Here is a 19,120-nt window from a genome sequence, read left to right on the forward strand (position 1 = left end):
AAGTTCCCTGAATATTCGCAGCCACTGGGAACTCTATTCGCAATTGAAAAGCTAATCGAATAATTGAATTGGGTTAGCCTAGTGATATTGGGTTATCGTAAGGATTCTTGAGGATTCTGAAGCCGAAGACTATTAGGTGTTGATGGAAGCTCTTCAGGTTCAGTGGTTCGAAAATTATTTCAAAATTGACATCGAATTACTGCGCGAGTATTAGTTATTGATTCAAAATAGAATGAAGTCATGAGGAACTTCGACGAACATTGATCTTCAACATATGTTATTTCTTGAATATATAAGACATTTCCAAAAAGGCGGGGAATATTTTTCTAACACGTAACAAATTATTAGATGCAATTATTATTTAGGATTATTGTTATGAAGCGTGATTTGTTATATTTCATACTATTCTCATAACTACAATTTTTTAATTAAAAAATTAAGTGTGTTAGGACATGGTATAGTTTAGTAATAATTATATACACTTTCATGCATTGATGCACAGAGAAAGTGCAACTGCATCTTCTTTACGATTCCGTAGTAAGTAACAGGATTTATCATATTTATAACTTCAAATTTTTTAGATCTTGTTCATTATCTATGTAGTAATCAGCTTTTGAAGTGTGTGTTATGATAATAGCTCTTTAATAGTAACACTAAGCTGAAATAATTTTGTAAAATTTGTTGCTCTGATTTGTGGAAGATAATATTCCAGTACATTATTATTTTTGTGTAGAAATTCTTACCGCTGAGATAAATATGTTCTAGTGTTATATTTCTTAAAGATTTTGAAAATATGATCTGCAACTTAAAACAAGTGTTTTTAACATTTTTTCTGTTCATGTACGAGTGTTTATAAGGGTGTTTCAATTGTTATATGTCATATATCTTTTTGAGAACAATAAAAAAAAGTGAAAAAGAAAAATCAGAAAAAGATTTTCTTTCTATAATATTTTTTTTTGATTGTTCACAAAAAGATTTATGGCTTACAACAATTGGAACACCTTTATAAACCCTTATAAAAACTCTCTGAACTGTTCATCTTCTTTATATTTTTTTTAAGATATTCCAAAAGAGAAGGATAATAATTTCAATTTGCAATAATTGTTCAGATCTTTGTACACATAGTGAACAAATTATTGGAATCATCAAAAATAGTAAAAAAGAGGTTTTATCTGTTTGTATGGAGATAAAATTACGAGTTCAAACATAACTTTCATTTTTTACGCTGAATGATTTTTATTAGACTATTGTTAACTATTTACTGAAAATATTCAACAAATTACAACTGTTTCGACGTTTACATGAATATAAGGAATGTAGTTGGAAAATAACGATATGATCAGTATTTGTTAACACCGGCTTCTGCTGCAATTACTGCCTCAACTTTTTTCAGCATACTTTCGATGCAATTTAGGCAGCTTATTTTCATTGCATCATTCCTGTGCCATACTGCTATCAAACGTTCTATTAATTGGCGTTTGTTCGTGTTGAATTCCTTTGAAACTTCCTTCTCCAACAATTACCACTGGTTCCCGATTGGGTTTAAGTCCGCGGAATTTCCAGGCCAGACGAGGTGATTTTTACTTTTTTTTTCCTGCAAGGAATCCTGAAACTTTCTTCGCTTGCTCTGCTTCATAAAAATGGTTAAGAACTTTTAACGTGAATGTAACTATTTAAGTTCTCTTTCAAAAATTAATTGTCTAAGTATGAAATAATAATAATAATAATTTGATTACTCACTGTACATCAGTAAAATATAACTGCAGTGCTAGAAGTTCTATTGAAAGGGTTAGGAGGACTGAAAAGAAATCTATTGTTTTTAATCTCAACAGAAAACTTTATTATTTCAGATAAATTTTTGAATGTTCGTCCAAAATATAATTCCCTTCTTCTACAACAAATCTCCATCTAGTGATTTTGTTTTCAAATCCACTTTTTGGATTAATATTTGAAAATCTATGTGAGATAATAAAATTTTCTATTAAGTAATGAGTTTCTTCCGGTTCGTTTACTATAATAATCAAAAAGAAACATTTGATTTTTTTGAGTTCTTTCACCATTTGAAAAGAAATATGATAGCCTCTTGTTGAATTAATTTGCATATCTAAACGTAATTGGTTTAAATTTATTTTAACACTAAAACTATCGAGCAGTTAAATTGACTGTTTGAAATTCATCTATAGAAACTCCAAGAGTGCATTTTTCAGACTTTAATTGATTTTCAATTCCATTTGCGCATTGCCACACCTATTTCTCTAATAATTTCTCAGAGAAGCATCTGTTATCGTTTGAATAATTGCAAAACGAAGAAATCAGAGACTATCACGGAGACTGGAGTTGTTCTATTATTTTTCCAAGTTACTCCGTACCTGCCTACATAAAAATTTACAGACTCGAACGTAGTCGTCAAATTTAATTTCCTGAGCCTGCACTTCGCAGCTTCTCAGACAATGGTAAACTCTATCTACCAGTCGCGCGAGATAAATCCATTTATAGATCTAAGTGGGTCATCCCACATAATCCTTACTTCTCGCGGCACGTACCATTGTTCCAATTTCTTATAGCAACCGGCCGCCATTACCACGGTCCTGTATCACTTCGCGCGAGCCGATTTGCTTGATAGATAAAAGCGAAACCGCCATTGAATGAACCTCGGAACTCAAGAATTTGTACGAAAACCGAAAGTAGAAGCATTTAACGCGACGCTTTTCGTGGACCGTACAGAATTTGAATATTTTGAGAATAATTAACCCTTTCGCTACAATGGACGAGATACTTCGGTTCCACGATGTCGCAGAAACGATGCAATGGACGAGATATTTCGTCACTATGATGTCATTGTACAATACTATGGACCAGATATCTCGTGCATCTTTATTATTGATATGAAATGTTTTATTTGAAAATCTGACATAAATAATTGATTTTTAAGACACGTCGTCGTTGGTAGAAAGTGCTTAAAGATGATAAGTGTAAAATACTTCATATTTTACATAGTTAGAGTTTTTATATTAAGTTGGTACGTATGAAATGTCGGATTTTTAAGTGAATATATAAAACTCCATATCTTTTTTCAAAAGCTGTTTATTTAATTGAAATATGCTCCATTTGCTTCAATACACTTTTCCCAGCGAGATTTTAATGCATAAATGCCTGTCTTAAAAAAATTCTGATCTTTAGAATCAATAAACTCTGATATGGAATTTCTCAGGTTGTTTTCATTTTCATACTATTTAGCCCGTAAAAACTGTTCTAAATGTTCGAAAAAATGAAAGTCGGTTGGCGAAAGATCTGGTGAATAAGCTGGGTGCTGCAAAATTTCATATTTTAGTTCATTTAATTTCGCAATTGTTTTGTACGACGTATGCGACCGAGCAATAGGAGAAGTATTGGGCCATGCCGATTAACAAGTGATGGGTGTATAATTTTCATTTTTTCCCTAATTATGTAATTGTCTCCCTAGTTAGAAGGAATGAATAGTGAATTACTCCATAGGGAACCCGTATTATCCTTCAAGTACCTGCCGTGACGGCTTACCAAGGAGGGCCCCCATGGGCGTGAGATTGAGATTAAGCTCAATCAGCTGAGGCCATAGCCTTACCAGCGTTGCTTCCCGGGGATGACGAGTCCCATGGAAGTAGACTGTTGGTAGCGCCGAGTTACCTTTCCAAAAACTCTACCAGATTTCCTGTCTGGTCCAGGAGCAGGTGGGACTCTGCTCACGTGCCGAGACCCTCGAAAGGTCTCTGCCCAGCATGTAGGCTTCAACCACTGCCACTACGAATCCAACACCAATTGCACCGGCCGAGAGGACCCGGGGACAAGCACCCATGGTACGCTTTCTGCGAGGGGACAAGGGGACTCAGCACCCTTCGTACGCCCTCGTGGGCAACCGGAGCGCCCGTAGTACCAATCCAATCGCAGGTCTATTGGTAGGACCTGTCCGGCTTCTTACATACATGAATAAGCTGTGCCTGCCATATCAAGGTGTCTCGTCCACACCAAGGGTTGGTTAGACCCTAGCTAAGGACCCCGGGATCGCCACTTCCCCAACCGTGATCGCCACACGGCCCCTGGGGGAAGTGAATTACTCCAGTCACATTTCACCAAACTATTATTAAAATTTTCTTTGGATGAAGTGATGGCTTTGGAGTATAAGCACAAGCTTCATCCCTATCAAGCCGCCGAGCATACCTTTTCCCATTGTCGTAAAGAACCCATTTTTCATCACAAGTAATAATCCGATCGAAAAATGGCACTCGATGAAATCGGGATAGTAATGATGAAAAATGATAGTAATGATAATTAATCAACCGATTCAGCTTATTTCTCTGGGTTAGTTCGTGCGGTACCCACTTATCTATTTTTTCACCTTGCCAATTTCAGAAAGGTGTCGCAATATTGTTGTATGGTCAACTTTCATTCTGTTAGCAAGTTCCCTTGTAGATACAGTTGGATTCGTTTGCAACATTCGTTTTCAGAGCATTATTTTTCACAGACGTTTTGGGTCTTCCACGCGGTTCATTTTGTAGGGAAAAATCACCAGGACGAAAATTTTCAAACAAATGTTGCACTTTTCGATCGTTAACAGTGTTCTCCCCAAATGCCTGGTTTATATTGCGTGCAGCTTTTGCAGCATTATTACCAAGTCTTACTCATATAAAAAAATTACACGAATATCGGTTGATTTCATATCGGTATAAAATTCAAAACAAATAACAAATGGGAACACTTTTGAGAAAATTTTCTTTGTTGAAATGTGGCTCTGGCAATGGACAGTACGACTATAAGCGATGTTATGCCAAAAACAAAAGTATAACGAAAACAGGGAAACAAACGTTCACATGTAAAGAAAAACCGACATTTCATATGCACCAACCTAATAAAATACTCCATATTTCACACAATTAAAATTCTGCGTGGAATGCTTGTAAGCATGGTGAAATGCATAATATGACCGAACAATTTTTACAAAAATATTTGGTTTCCTTCCGTCGGCCATTGTTTTTGCAGACTGTACATTCTATTGTTCGATGAGATTTTTTCTGTGGATTGTATTTTTCTATATTAGATCTACATCGATTACAATTATACCTCTTGCAATACTCGAATAATATTGGTGCTCTAGAATAGAAGTAATGTCTGAGACGATGTAGGTCAAGAGGTTAATACCAAACTTCATTACATCTTGATTTACTTGATTGTTCATGTATAAGGATGGGGCATGATGCGAAGAAAGTTGGGAAACACTGGTCTACCGTAATAAATAAGAACAGAATCCGCTCGACGCAACGAAGTCCGCGATATTTGTATGCTCGGAACGTTCCCTACTCGATAGTAACATTTAATTACTTGTAATCATGAATTCGATTAATCTCGCGCACCGTCGAGTATTACTCAGTCGCGAATCGGTAAAGAATTTCGCGTGTTTCTGTTCGGTCTCGCGCTTGGGGATTCTCCGAGCTTCACTCTTTTCGCTTTTTTCTTCTCTTCGTCGGTTGATATCTTTAGACGCGTGGAACGGGGCGAGGCATCTTGCGGTTTCCTCGGAGGGCAAGCGAGTAATGCTGCGTGTCCACGTAGGAGTGATTTTAGAGAGCTGATCTCGCGTTTCTATCCACTCGAGAATATGCTTGTCCGAGCTGTTCCTGGCTGGGCTTGTGGAATGCGCTTGATCCGCCATTTCTGAAGATGCTTACTTAGTTTCTAGCCAATTTCTGCACTTTCAGATCCCACGAATTCCGTGCGAATCTTCACTTAAACATACACTTTGTGAAATACCTCTATGTTTTAACACGTTCGCTACCAGCGCTTATTTCGATGACGGTCTCCTGAATTGTAATACTTTCTTCAATCCAATAAATCTTCTAAACAAAATATTAGAAAAATGAAACTGAAACGAGTCATTGAGTTCCCAAGTATAATATCGTAGTTTATAATTTCTAATAATAATATCTGTAGGATTAATTTTATTTTCATTATGTAGAATATAGAATTACGGCCGTCACAAATATGTGACGCTGGTAGCGAACGTGTGAAACAGATTCTAATAAATTGTCCCTGTTTCTCCTCTAAAAGGAACAACTGCAACATTAAATCTTTTATGAAGACGAACCTAAATGATTCTACCAGTATTCAGAATGCGCTGAAGTTTTTCAGAAAAATAAACCTTCTAAAATCATTATAATTAAGTTACATTTATTCCGAAAATTTTGTATTATTATTCATACAACTAGTATATTATTATACAATAAGTCACAGTGTATTAAGTAGTATTAAGTAATAAGTAATATATCCAAATGTCGGTGGTCACTAATGACTTTACTTTTAATGTAATCACCTTAACACATTATTGTTCGGTCACGAATTAATTTATATTTGCACTTGCACTAGCTATTTAAATTGTTGAAACGCAGGACAATATAGAATATTGCAAAAGCGAAATATTCAAAGTTATATAAAAGATATGTCCAAAGTTTCGTTTCAATTCATTAGGTACAAACAAAGTATATTGAAGTTTATGTAGATTATTTCACATTCCTATTTAATTACGAAAAATAATAACAGGCGACATGGAATAGCTTCTGTGTAAAAATGCCGGCCAACAAAGTGTTAAAATGGACTCATATACAGAAAAAAAGAAGAATTTCGTGCGACCCTCAATAGCAAGCTGTAAGCCCAGGAAGCTTTGAATAGCCCCGTTTTTGTCTACTAGTTGCATTCCACGGGCGAGTCGACCTTACCTGCGGGAAACCCTTGCGATTTCTAAATTCCAAACCCTGAACGGACCTAGTCCCTACTCTGAAAAAGAAGAAAAAGAAGAAGGAGGATATGCAAGTTGGAAACTTAACCTGTTTACTGTGGCATTCAATTTCAAAAATCTCTGATAATGCTCGCAATGAAATCAAATAGTAATGTGTATACTCGTTAAACCCAGGGCAAGGGCACCTATAATATATTCTAATGAAAAGCTAAAGCAAAACGAAGAAGAATTACCTGTTTATTTGAAAAAAACAAATAATTGATCATTGAAGGAATTAGTATTATATATAATACTTATTAATACTTAAATAAATATTGAAATTATATTTAATGAAACTTAATATAAAACTATTCGATCATGAAAAAAGTACAGTTATTACGTAATCCCGTACATATCGACAGTTTTATGGTGGTTATGCAATTTAATGCGTTGCAAGAAGCGCCTGTGGTTAACGTAAGCTCGCGTCGATAATGCCCGTAGGTAATGTGTTAAACGCATAGAAACGCATCAAAATTTTCCAAGCGATTGAAACACAAACATTTTAATATCTTAAAACAAAGGAAAATAAACTCAACCCCATTGTCAAAATAAACGATCTGTTTATCTTTTGTATTTAACGTGTGCTGGCATGTTATATATTGATTGGATTCTTGATTCAAAGAAATAATATCGCGTTTAGCATTTTTGATGTTTTGGTAATGGGTAAAAAATATAAAATATAATAAATATAAATGCAAATATAAATATAAAAATTAGGCACTGCAGCATCGAAGTACTCTATCTTTAAAATAATGCAATTATTTAATACAAGTATATTTATCAAATACACGCGTAGCATAGGTCTAACCTTTCGGCTCGCGGTCTGCAATTTTGTCGCCTGACACTCGCTACATGTATTTTTTGATTTGTGAGCTCATCTATGTCCCAAAATTGATCAATTTCCTCGAGAGAGGACGATCGAGTTATCCGGAATGCAGTTTCAGCTGAGCGAGACTGGTGGGTTTATACAAAGTTACAGCGTGTAATCCAATTTCGAGAATGAAATGCGCTATGCAATCTAATTAACGGATACATTAGTCGAGATTAAATGGAAAATTACTTTCTGTGTCGTTTCATCTTCGCTGAGAATCACTGTTTTTCTTGCAGCTAAAATTTTATATTGATATATTGATTATTTCCAGTTCTAATAATTTATTTATTAGTAATAATGAAAGACTAATATAGTTTTAGGTAATATTTTTTTAAGTTCCGTTACATAGAATTTTTAATTATGCTTTATTAGTATTTAATACCAGAAATATATGAGTTATCACCCACATACACACTGGAACGAAATTCCTCCTTACACTATGTTCCTATAATAACTTTTGAAACCAATTACAATAAGAAAATTGATATCGAATAAACATATTTAGTACCATAAGTATCTAGGTAAAAAAAGTAGCAGAATAAAATTTTTCAAAATTTTGGTTTCGAAAGTGATTGATTTGATAATTTTATTTTACAATTTTATAGACATGAAAGAACTTACAGTTCTCAAGATAAATCACGGGAAAGAAAAATTTGCATTTTTTCAAGGAATGTTTTTACCCTTTGAAGTGAAATTCGGCACGAAAAAGAAATTGCAATGTATTAAGCTTGACTTACTCTACCTACACATAAAGTTTCATATTTTTTTGAATTTCCGGATTCGATAGCTTTTCTTGTTAGAAATAATTTCAATGTACAACAAAGTCTAAAAGGGTATAGCCCGACAAGGCACTTTTACCGTTGAGGACGAAAGTCGGGAATCGCCTGGCTCAAAAATTCATCTATCTTATCACATCTGTTTAACACTGAAACTACTGATTAGTCAAATTGACTTTTTCAAATATTTTTATAGGAACTCTAAGGGTGCAGTTATTGATACTTCAATTGACTAATGATTCAGTTTACATATTACTCATTCAATTTTTTCAGTAATTTCTCAGAGAAACATCTGTTATTCTGTTAGTAATTGTGAAAGAGGAATTTAGGAATGGATTAATTTGACCCACTTGGCAGTTCTAGTGTTAACATATTTATCGTCTATATTGATTTATTTATTTATTACCGACTAAGCGTTACGACTAATCGGGTAGCCTACTCTCGAAGTGTTTTGACCGGAAAGGGTTAAAATTCCAGGCAATTACAAACATAGTTCGAGCACCTTGCACCAGAAAATACTTTTTCTATTAAGTTGGGGTATACATGGATTGAAAGATGCGCGTATTACGCGTTCGCATCTGTGTTCTGAGACGTGCACGAAACGTGTTTAATCGAATCATTCGAAGAGCGTTTAACTTATTCTATTGCCCCGTTAAGCTCGCGATAGGAACAAGTCGGTTTACCAGCAGTCCGCGTTCGCTGTTTGTATCGGATTAGCAGACATAAAGCTTCTTTACGGTTTATTGCCCATAACAGTGGATTATAGGCCGGTGTTTCGCGCGAATGCAAATAACACGTACTGTTCACGCACTGTTTCGTGGCAATTTATTGGTTCACTGCGGGCTCGAATGTCACGAAATTTGTAAGATACCGTCGTCACCCGTTCGTTGCTCCGCCATTCTTCTTTCATGACTCCTTCCGCGTTTTTCGCGGGTCCCGTTGTTGGCACTTTCGAGCAGAGAACACATTTTCTTACGTCAACGCGGAACACCGGGATATTTTTTCAGGAGAAGTTTCATGCGCGAAAGCCTGATGGCTTTCACTTGCGTCATTTATTGCATGTCAATGCATGAAAATACAGTCTTCTAATTTCCAATGACACGTTTTTCACTTGATTTTGCATAGTGATAGTTATTCTGCTCATTAAACGCTTAGTACAATTTCGTACATACATGAGAAAATTAATTGAATTGTTGAAATATTTCAAGGAAATCATTTTTTTTTAAATATCTTGGACAATTAGCTATAATGATTGTGTACGATAATATATTGAAAATAATAATAGGCAAATCTTATTTTCTAAAGTAATTTCTTTTTCTAATTAGTTTAAGAGCAAATTAATTAATCAAGAAAAATTTTCTCTTGTCAATACACAGTAAAATTTATACAAATATTTCTAACAATAAACTGCTCCTTTAATGGCTCAAGTGAGCAATTAATTGATTTATATTTCCCTATAGCTTTTATCAAATATGATATACGTCCTGCTTCAAGATACCCATCCAATTACGAATCATATTTATATCAATACAATACTAGACACCTGTACAATTCAACATTTTAAAGAAAGAATTCGTAATACTTAAAATAATAATACTTTATATTTCGTTGCAAATAACTGTAAAAACATTAATTTAAAAAACAGTTCTTCTGTTTTCATTCGATAACCACAAAGGAAACCCAGGAATGGTGAGATTTTAATTATATAAAATTAAAAAATGAAGTGTATATTCATCAAATGCAGAACGAATGCACCTAGGGGATATTTTAATGAAAAACCAAAGCAAAACAAAGAACAATTACATATTTATCTGAACAAAGAAAGAATTCATCGTTAAAAGAATGATATAGTATCATTTCAAGCTTTAAGACGACATGTATACTCGTTGAACGCAGTTAACACATTGTTGACCGGTTACGAGTTAACTCGTGTTTGCACTTGCATTAGCCATTTCAATTTTTGAAACGCAGGGCAACATAAAACATTGCAAAAGTTATATAAAAGTTCCATTTCAATTCATTACGTATAAATAAATGATATTGAAGTTTATGCAGATTGTTTCACTTTCTTATGTAATTACAAAAAATAATAACAGGCGACATGGGACAGTACCTGCGTAAAATTACCCGTTAACAATGTGTTAACTGGTTAAAATCATCACAAGATATCGTAACAAACACAGTCTGTACGGTATCGCGTACAGGGGATTCTTATTTCATTAAGCAACAGAGCGGTTCCGTGTTTTTCGCGCATCCGGCGTTACCGCATAATAAGTTCCTGAGCATCATTGTTTCCGGCTATTTCCCATCGGAATCCGAATCGCGCACGGTGACTTTGTAAATAAAGCCTCGAGCGGAACGCTGAAAAAGTGAACGGTTCGTTGGCGCTGGAAATTGTACAGCGCGCATTTCCAAGAGGGAGGATCGTGCGATCCGATAATTTATTATTCGAGCCAGTCGCGTTACCTTTCCTTCGGCGTCGCCATGCGAGATCCACGCACCCGAATTTCCGTTTGCTCATGTTAATTGCATCACCTAACAAGGAACACCTGGCTCGAGGAATCGGCCGGTTCGTTCGAGCCGGCTTCCGGGGAAGCACCGGCTAGACACGAGAAATTCGGCTGGCTTGGGAAGCTTCACGGGGATTTGCATGGCTGATAACCTCGTTTCTCACGCGTACACTTGATTTTATCGGATCCGCTGCTTCTCCTGGGCATATACATGCGCTCTTGTGTACCTTTCCAGGGATAGTTGATTCGCATATTAATATTCTTGAAGTCTTTGGCTTCTGGAGATGAGATCCTGTGGATTTGAATAATTAACCTTACAAGGGAACCTTCTTATCCTCATTAACACCCCGACTTTCTTTTTAATGTACTTTAAAGTGGTCATATTAAAAGTAAAGTCATTAGTGTCCACCAATATTTGGATACATTACTTATTACTTAACACGTTAAATGCCGTATCAGTCACCGATGACCGACAGTTCTGAATTGCTTGAAAAAAATTACAATATGTCTAATAAAAAAATTACATATATCTAATAACATAAATAAGTTAACAATAGTATAATGTAAGAATTCTGATGCCAAATAATTAATAATTGTTCCTATTTACGTTTGCTACGTAGGAACAAGTCGTGTATAAAACGTTCAAGATTTTCGTGGCGCTTAACGTGATGAAAGATTGGTGATTTAGAATTAATAAATTTGTTATACATATTAGATTTGTAGGGCGTATCAATGAACAGTACTATGTCTTTGGCAAATTCATTATTCGTTTTACAAAAAATGATAAGTTTTTATTTCTTTCATAACACAAGGGGATATATAAAAGGGTTCGGAACTTTGGAGCAATAGATAGTACTCTTCAGATGAAAAATGAAAGTTTCTATTAATACGGATTTAAAAATTACGATTTTCAATACTGTAAACCACTTTTTATTTCTCTTGAAGCGATTAATGTTCGATTGTGCACTTGATCTCTCAATTCAAATTTTGTAAACTTTTTGCGTGTGAAATAACATTGATCTTACCTAAAGAAAAGTTCAGAGGAAAAAAATGTTCAATAAATAATAAGAAGTTAGTTGATCACAATACTGTCATACTATTTCGCGTGCTATTTATTGTTATACTGACTGAAGAAAGGGGACGCAGCTACATATTTAATTCCATACTATCTTGGAAAAACGAGTGACTCTGCACCTCGTAACCGTCTCATAGATCGCATGTCTCTGATTACTGGTTATGTTATAAAATTAATATCCTCACGAAATTATATGCATAACGAAATTACACAGTTGCCTTACTGGCGCACGTTACCGTATCGGTCGCTTTTTGTTGTTGTGCAGCGTGTGGTAGTCCCTGCAATGACTCTATTAATGCTGAGAATTTCTGAAAATCATTTGATGGAGACATTCCAATGTCTACAAGAATTAAAAATTAGTAACAAAATTGATTCTTTTACTCTTAAAATCTTAAGATTTCCTTAATACTTTAGCTATTGGTAATCTGTAAATAAGCTTCAGAATAACTGATACATAAACAAAATTTTTCTTTTGAATATTAATCTAAAAAATAATGATTACACTTCGTTTTTTTGAGCTCTTTTATCAGTAAACAATTCTAAAGACTTTAATTACTGAAAGATGAATTAAGAAATTTTTGGTTACTAATTATTGACTTTTTTCAATAGTCAACATAGTAGAATTACGTTAAAAAATAGAAAAGATGTGTACAATAAAATATTAACTCTTTGCACTCCACCGGTTCTGCTATAGAGACACAATTTACATTACAGATTTCATATGATTGATTTCAAATTGTTAAATTCTTTTTCTTTTTACTCAAATCAAACAAATTGACAAAAGGAAATAAAAAATGCATATCTATAAATATTTGTAATTTTTCTTTTTTGAAACGAAATTTTAGGTTCTTGATAGTTTCGCTATAGAGATACACTATTAAGGTATTGAAAATATTCGGAATGCAAAGGGTTAAGGAATGTTTAGAAAATTTTTTTAAATTAATTAGAAATCTTTGAATTAGTTTGCAATGCTTTATCTCAATGATATTAAGGATATATGAAAATGGAAAAATGAAGCGAAAAAAATGGAAAAATAATTTATTATTTGCATGCAATACAACAATTCTTGTAACATTATTCGTTTCAACTAAAATTAAAAATTGTTCATAACTTCGAAAATATTTATTTCTCAACATGAAAATTTGTACTAAATGTACTTGAAAATTTGTACTAAAGTGATTAGAAAGAAAGGATTCAGGATTATAAAAGTTAAAATGTATCTATTATATTTATTTCTCACTTGGAAATTATTATCTAATCACTTTTATAATCCTGAATCCTCTTTTTCTAATCACTTTAGTAGAAATTTTCAAGTAGTCAGCAGAGTCGTAATAATAGTTCACATGCTATTCTTATCTAAATCTTGAAAGACTCTGAAATCTCTCGACTTCCGCGTCATGTTGTTAATCAGTATCTTCTCAGCAAATATATACGCATTCCTCGTGATTTCCCGTTCGGATACTCTACACTTCGTTAATTAGCCCCGATAAGCAGCAGTCTGGAACGAACTGACTCAAATTGTGTATAATATACCCAAAATAATATTATCTCCGATCTTCCGGGTAGTTTGCGTAGCTTCCATTAGCCGGCGATAAATTCGATCGTAACCGAGCACTTAACTAATTTCATGGTTATCGTCAAACACGCGGACAACATGGACACGGTCACTGATAAATATTAAAATTTCATTTTCCCAGGTAAACGGTTCGTTCTACATATCTCCGATAATGTAATGCACTTGCTACATCCCGGAAACCATATTTCTACGAGGCTCCTCCGATGAATGAAGTTTAGTTAATTCATTACTCTGTTGCACTTCGTTTGTGTTTCGCATCAAATCGTTCGGAAACTTTTTTCCCGAAATTATGCTGGTCAAACTTTCGCGACACGAAGCTAGACTCTGTAACTATTGAAGTTTCATCGAATTAATGATGATTTTTGCAGAATTTAATACAGATTTTTATAGAAATTCAAATCTTTAAGAACGGAATTGAATGGATGCTAAAAAAAGGGAGTATGTTAAATTTTATAACTTTCTGAGGACAACGAAAAAACAAATTATTGCTTACTGTAGGGACTGGTCAGATGGCTGGTGTAACATATGTCCTTCGTTCAAATTGAGGAATAAAAACAATAATTTGATAATTAAATAGTAATTTATTACCTCTTGAAAACTAAAAAATGAAGCAAGTCTTTTTCTTATTTTCTTAGAGAATACATTTTGTTGCAAAATTGATCAATTATTAGATTCTGTAAATCTGAGCTCTTCCTATACTTCTCCATGTCATGTACATTCTGTGGAATTTTACACTTGCAGATTTGCATAAAAACATGCAGTCTAATTATGAGTATTATTATTGGAATACTTGTGAGGAAACTGAATGCGCAAAACGTGTTTAAATAAAAAGCTTCAACGAGGATAAACAAACTTTTTTCCTTTATGTCTTGCTTTTCATACATCAAATAAACTTGTCAGTCAGACATCAAGACATCAAGTAAAAACTTGAAGAATTACAAAAACTGGGCGTTCTTATTAAACGGTCGACAGTTTTAATGTTAAAACGCATAAGGAAGTGAAAAATTCGAGTAGATGTCGCGAAAGAGCCAACAACCTTCCTCGAGTCTTTCTTTCAAGGTGAAGCGGTGAAAAGTGTAACGTTCACCAATAAGAAGTATTCAGTGAGAGGAACGTGCCATCGAAGTCGGAAGGGATAGCGAGAAAGTCCGTTTCGCTATCAGCGCGCACGCGGCACGTTTTATTCGAAATTCGAAAAGCGAACGACGAAACTTGGCCACCGGTGTTTGCGTAACTCCGATTCCTGTATTAGTATGTTCGACTGCAGCTACATATTTTCGCATGACATAACGTGCTCGTCATAGACACCGACCAAGGATAAAACTCTGGTTGAATTATTCAATATTTGTTTGTGCAACGGATTTGTTTCTCCGGTGATGACTCTGATCGCTAATACTGCCGGAACCGACGGAATTTCGCTTCCCCTTTGAATTATCCATATATGACGGACATAACTCTTTTTAATCCTGTGCACTTGAAGCTTTTTCTTAACGACATTATCAGCGACTCGAAGTAATTTTAATAGAAAGAGCATATTAATATATAAATAAATGACACGTGCATGAAAAGAAAAGTCATAGATGTATTTTACTGTTTCTTATCAATTATAGATATAAATGTTATAATATATTTAATGACCAAGTTTTACAGTTCGTAATGATAAATTTTAAATGGCTCTGTTTCGGAGTCCCCGAGTGCAAAGGGTTAAAATAAAGATTTGAATACGACCTCACTCACTTTGTTTGTTATTCAACGCGGTATGAAATATAAATTTCCGATTTGTAGAAAGCAGTAATCGAAACGGTTCCGAAAAGAACTGTTACACGATTTTGACTGAAACAGTTATGAAGATAAAAAAAGAATATCCATAACTGTTTTACGGATGTATCCGGTCTGACCTATATTGGTTTCGGGTCCTCAGAACCGGTATATCGGTTCCATTACTGTTATATTTTCGTTCTGCATCGATTCTATGTTTTTAATTGTTATGCGTGGTTTTGTATGGGTTACTACAGTTTAAAATCGAACCACAATTTATATAGAATCAATAATAACGATCGCAGAACGTAGAATTAATAGAGAACCTAAGAATAACAGTTATGGAACCGACACAGAACCAATATAATGTCGGTTCTAAAGAACCAAAACAGAAACCAAGAATCAGAGACAGAGTTCTGTATATTGTTTTGGTTTCTTGTAATTCTTTCAGGAACCAAAACCGATACCATAACTGTTCTCAATTCCTGGTAGAAAGCGCCGATCTCTTGTATCAGCATTCAGTTCGAAACCTGTTTTCAACGTTTTAATGATGAAGTCGACGGGCGAGATTGTTGATCCGAGGCTTCGGCGAACATTTTGTATTGTTAATTACTTTTTTCGCGGCCGTTGATACCTTCGAAATGGAATGGAAAATTATGTCAAGTGTGCAGAACGCAATCGAGAATGTTTACCTGGTATTTGCGGATCGCGTCTGACTCATACGATCGATCTGCGACATGTGAATTTACCTTGAAGTCGGAACTGCGAAGCACGGATGCAAAAATCTAGTTCGCGGATGCTTATGGAAATTTGCGTTTTACTTGTGTATGTAAATAAACATGGAACAAAAATGTACAGTTTCTCCACCATGTCTATACCGAGCTTCCTTAAGCCAATAGTGCACAGGGGTAAGGAGACTCGGCCGCACGCTTCACCTTGGCCTTTCAGGAAACATAGTACAGTGATGCTCGCTTAAATTCCAAAGAAATCTGCCCGGCTTAATTCCACTGCATCATCCCTACTCTTCTCCCCACTACTCATTGTCTGGAGCTCAGTGTAACGTGATTCTAGTGGACAGGGTTAGAAAATGAATACACCGAGGAGAAGAGAGACAGACACAGATCAGAGAGATACCACACGCGTCAAGTATAAACATGCAATGAAGAAAATTTTAATTGCAATAATTTTAACCTTACCTTCTTAATCGTAGTACCGATAGAATATTGAGATTCCTCTCATTAAAATAAGTCTAAACACGACGTGTGTAAATGGATCTAATTTTATCGATTTGGGGGAAATGAACCTTTAAAGGGGGAAATACCTTTAGAACCTTAAAAAATCGCAATATTTTTTTTTTCTATAGGATGTTAGTATAACATCTTAAGAGTATGGTGCCAAAGTTTTAAAGCGAAATTCGGAGCCCTTCTGATGCTATCGGGACTCATAGGCGGTAGCCCACCGCAGGTATATATTCACGCGCTAGAACCTAGAGATATGAAATAAATTGTAAATAAAAGTATCTTTTTATAGCAAAATATAGCGAAAATTTCATGTAAAATTCAAAGTTTCTGTTTAAAAGCGTGCCATTTTTTCAATTTTCAATATTTTTCGCTTTCTTTAGGTTCATCTACAAACTGTAAATGTTAGTTATCGAAATATGTCTTTCTGGTTTGTTTCAAATAATTGTAGCCAATGCTAGAGTTTACACCATTTAATAAGTCGCACCACAACCTTCTCGAAAAACAGGGACATAACTCCGCCATTTTTAAATATTTTGGAAAACAAAGAAGACGTTGTAATAGAGAAAGAATATAATAAATGATAACCAAAGTTGCAAAAATGTAAAACAATCCTTTCCTTTACAAAAAAATTCATAAAGATTAGCTCGTTTTCATCCGTCTAAAGGTATTTCCCCCCTTAACACACCATAGCGCTCGACGACCGGTCGCGGTTGAAGAATGTAACACGATCCGACTCCAGTCGAACTCGACGACTTCAACGTCTCTTTCTTTTTTATTCAGTTCTTTTCTATATCCGAAATTTCAATCATTTATAACATTGGGTCATTCCATAAATAATGTGGTGTTTTATATTTCTTTTATTTCTAAAGATAAAAGTAAACACAATTTTTTTTAAAGTAATTATAATGTATAGATAGACAACTTATGAATAATGAAGGAGAATATGTTTTAGATTAAAAACAGTTTTGTTTATTTTTATTTTTAAAAATAAAAAAAATATAAAACACTGTATTATGTATGGGATGACCCAATACAAGTAATTGTGATCGTAATTCTATTGTGTTTTGTCTCATTTTAATCAGACAAACATAGCAAACATGATGGTGAAAGTTGCACTCATCGAAAGTCAAAAATAAAATATTTCATTTCTGAATTAAAGGTTTCCAGCTCAAAGCGAGCTTTTAATGTTGCTGAATGCTTCGACTATGAGTCTTTGTTTTTTTATCACTCGTATTGTCCTTTCCTACGCTCGCCGTGCTAAAATTTTCGTTTCTTGGGGTGGATTCGATTCTAACTCTTCCTAATTGTAAATTTCCGGTCCCGTTGAGTATTGCAATTATCCAATGTTCACTGTACTGGTTTACAAGAGTATTTAAAATCAATTTAAAATCATTTAGAGCATTTCCTTTAATTATCCATAACTCGAAATCTAAAGTGTATTTTACTTGTCTTGGGGTGTGGATTTATCTCCTACAGTACTGGCTTATTTATGAATCACCTTATGTATTTGATTGAAAACGAATAACACACGTCTAACGTGTCCATTTTTATGACAAATATATCGATCTTAAATATTTTTATTGACCAGTGCATGTCTACATAATGCGAACTTATAATTATACATACTTAACAAATAATGCACGCAATAAACGTAATATTACAGAGATAAAAATTTTGGATTATGAGTAATTTATGAGTACCAGCGATACCTGGCACTTAAATGGTTAATTAATATACGATTTAAATGTTGCCTATCAGCCAGTTTTCTTCAGATAACAGGTTAATATTGACGTAATCGCGTTTGAAGGATTTCATGTAATACAAGTCACATCGGTGATTCATAGTATTTACCTAGAACGAATCATTGAATTCGTATAATGATGCTATTACTGTGTGTTGTGTCGAGCAATACGGAAATGAAATACGAAATTGCGCAGTTAACTATGAAATATTTTAATAATATCATACAGCACGTGTTCTGGTTTATTAAAATGTTCAGGCAACCAATAGGATATACTTCAATGCATTTTGTTAAGTTGATATTCTTACGTTAAATTATGCTACAATACATGTGTATGTATAGAAGTATAAATTAAATTATACTGTTATTACTCCACATTATTTGTGTTTGAGTCTTCGTAGTTTAGAAATCATCTAGTTACCTAGGGTTCGATAAAGTCATGCTTATTCTGCACCGAGATCCTCCTAACTTTTAACGATAATGCATCGTCGCAAACGTTGAGTGCTTCATAAACCCTAGAAATACACCTAGAAATTCGAAACGGAAGCTTCTGGCTGGTTGCTTTCAACTAGCAAGTTGTACAGAATAGTGTGCGACGCTATAAAATTGAACGATCAGTAGGATAGTAGATAGAAAATACATTTCATACAGTTCTCACGGTCTGAGCCAATTTTTGGAGCTAAAAAATCAAGACAACTCTTCCACTCATAAAGCAACCTTTTCAACCAGCACACGCAGATTTTTATGAAATTTATGTGAAACGTGACTCT

General features: G+C 34.4%; 1 protein-coding gene and 1 long non-coding RNA gene across 2 annotated transcripts in view; one reads left to right on the forward strand and one right to left on the reverse strand.

The window, feature by feature from the left end:
- Positions 1-19,120, forward strand: part of LOC116428656 (C-terminal Src kinase) — a 47,308-nt gene that overhangs the window by 14,324 nt on the left and 13,864 nt on the right. The window lies entirely within an intron of this gene.
- LOC143175031 (uncharacterized) lies at positions 10,605-12,053 on the reverse strand. The gene is made up of 3 exons (XR_012999622.1): positions 11,985-12,053; positions 10,916-11,251; positions 10,605-10,810 (listed from the first exon to the last, which is right to left on the reverse strand). It is a non-coding gene; the product is annotated as an uncharacterized LOC143175031 (long non-coding RNA).

The sequence above is a fragment of the Nomia melanderi genome, chromosome 10 (assembly GCF_051020985.1).
Source record: "Nomia melanderi isolate GNS246 chromosome 10, iyNomMela1, whole genome shotgun sequence".
In the NCBI taxonomy this organism is placed as follows: Eukaryota; Metazoa; Arthropoda; class Insecta; order Hymenoptera; family Halictidae; genus Nomia; species Nomia melanderi.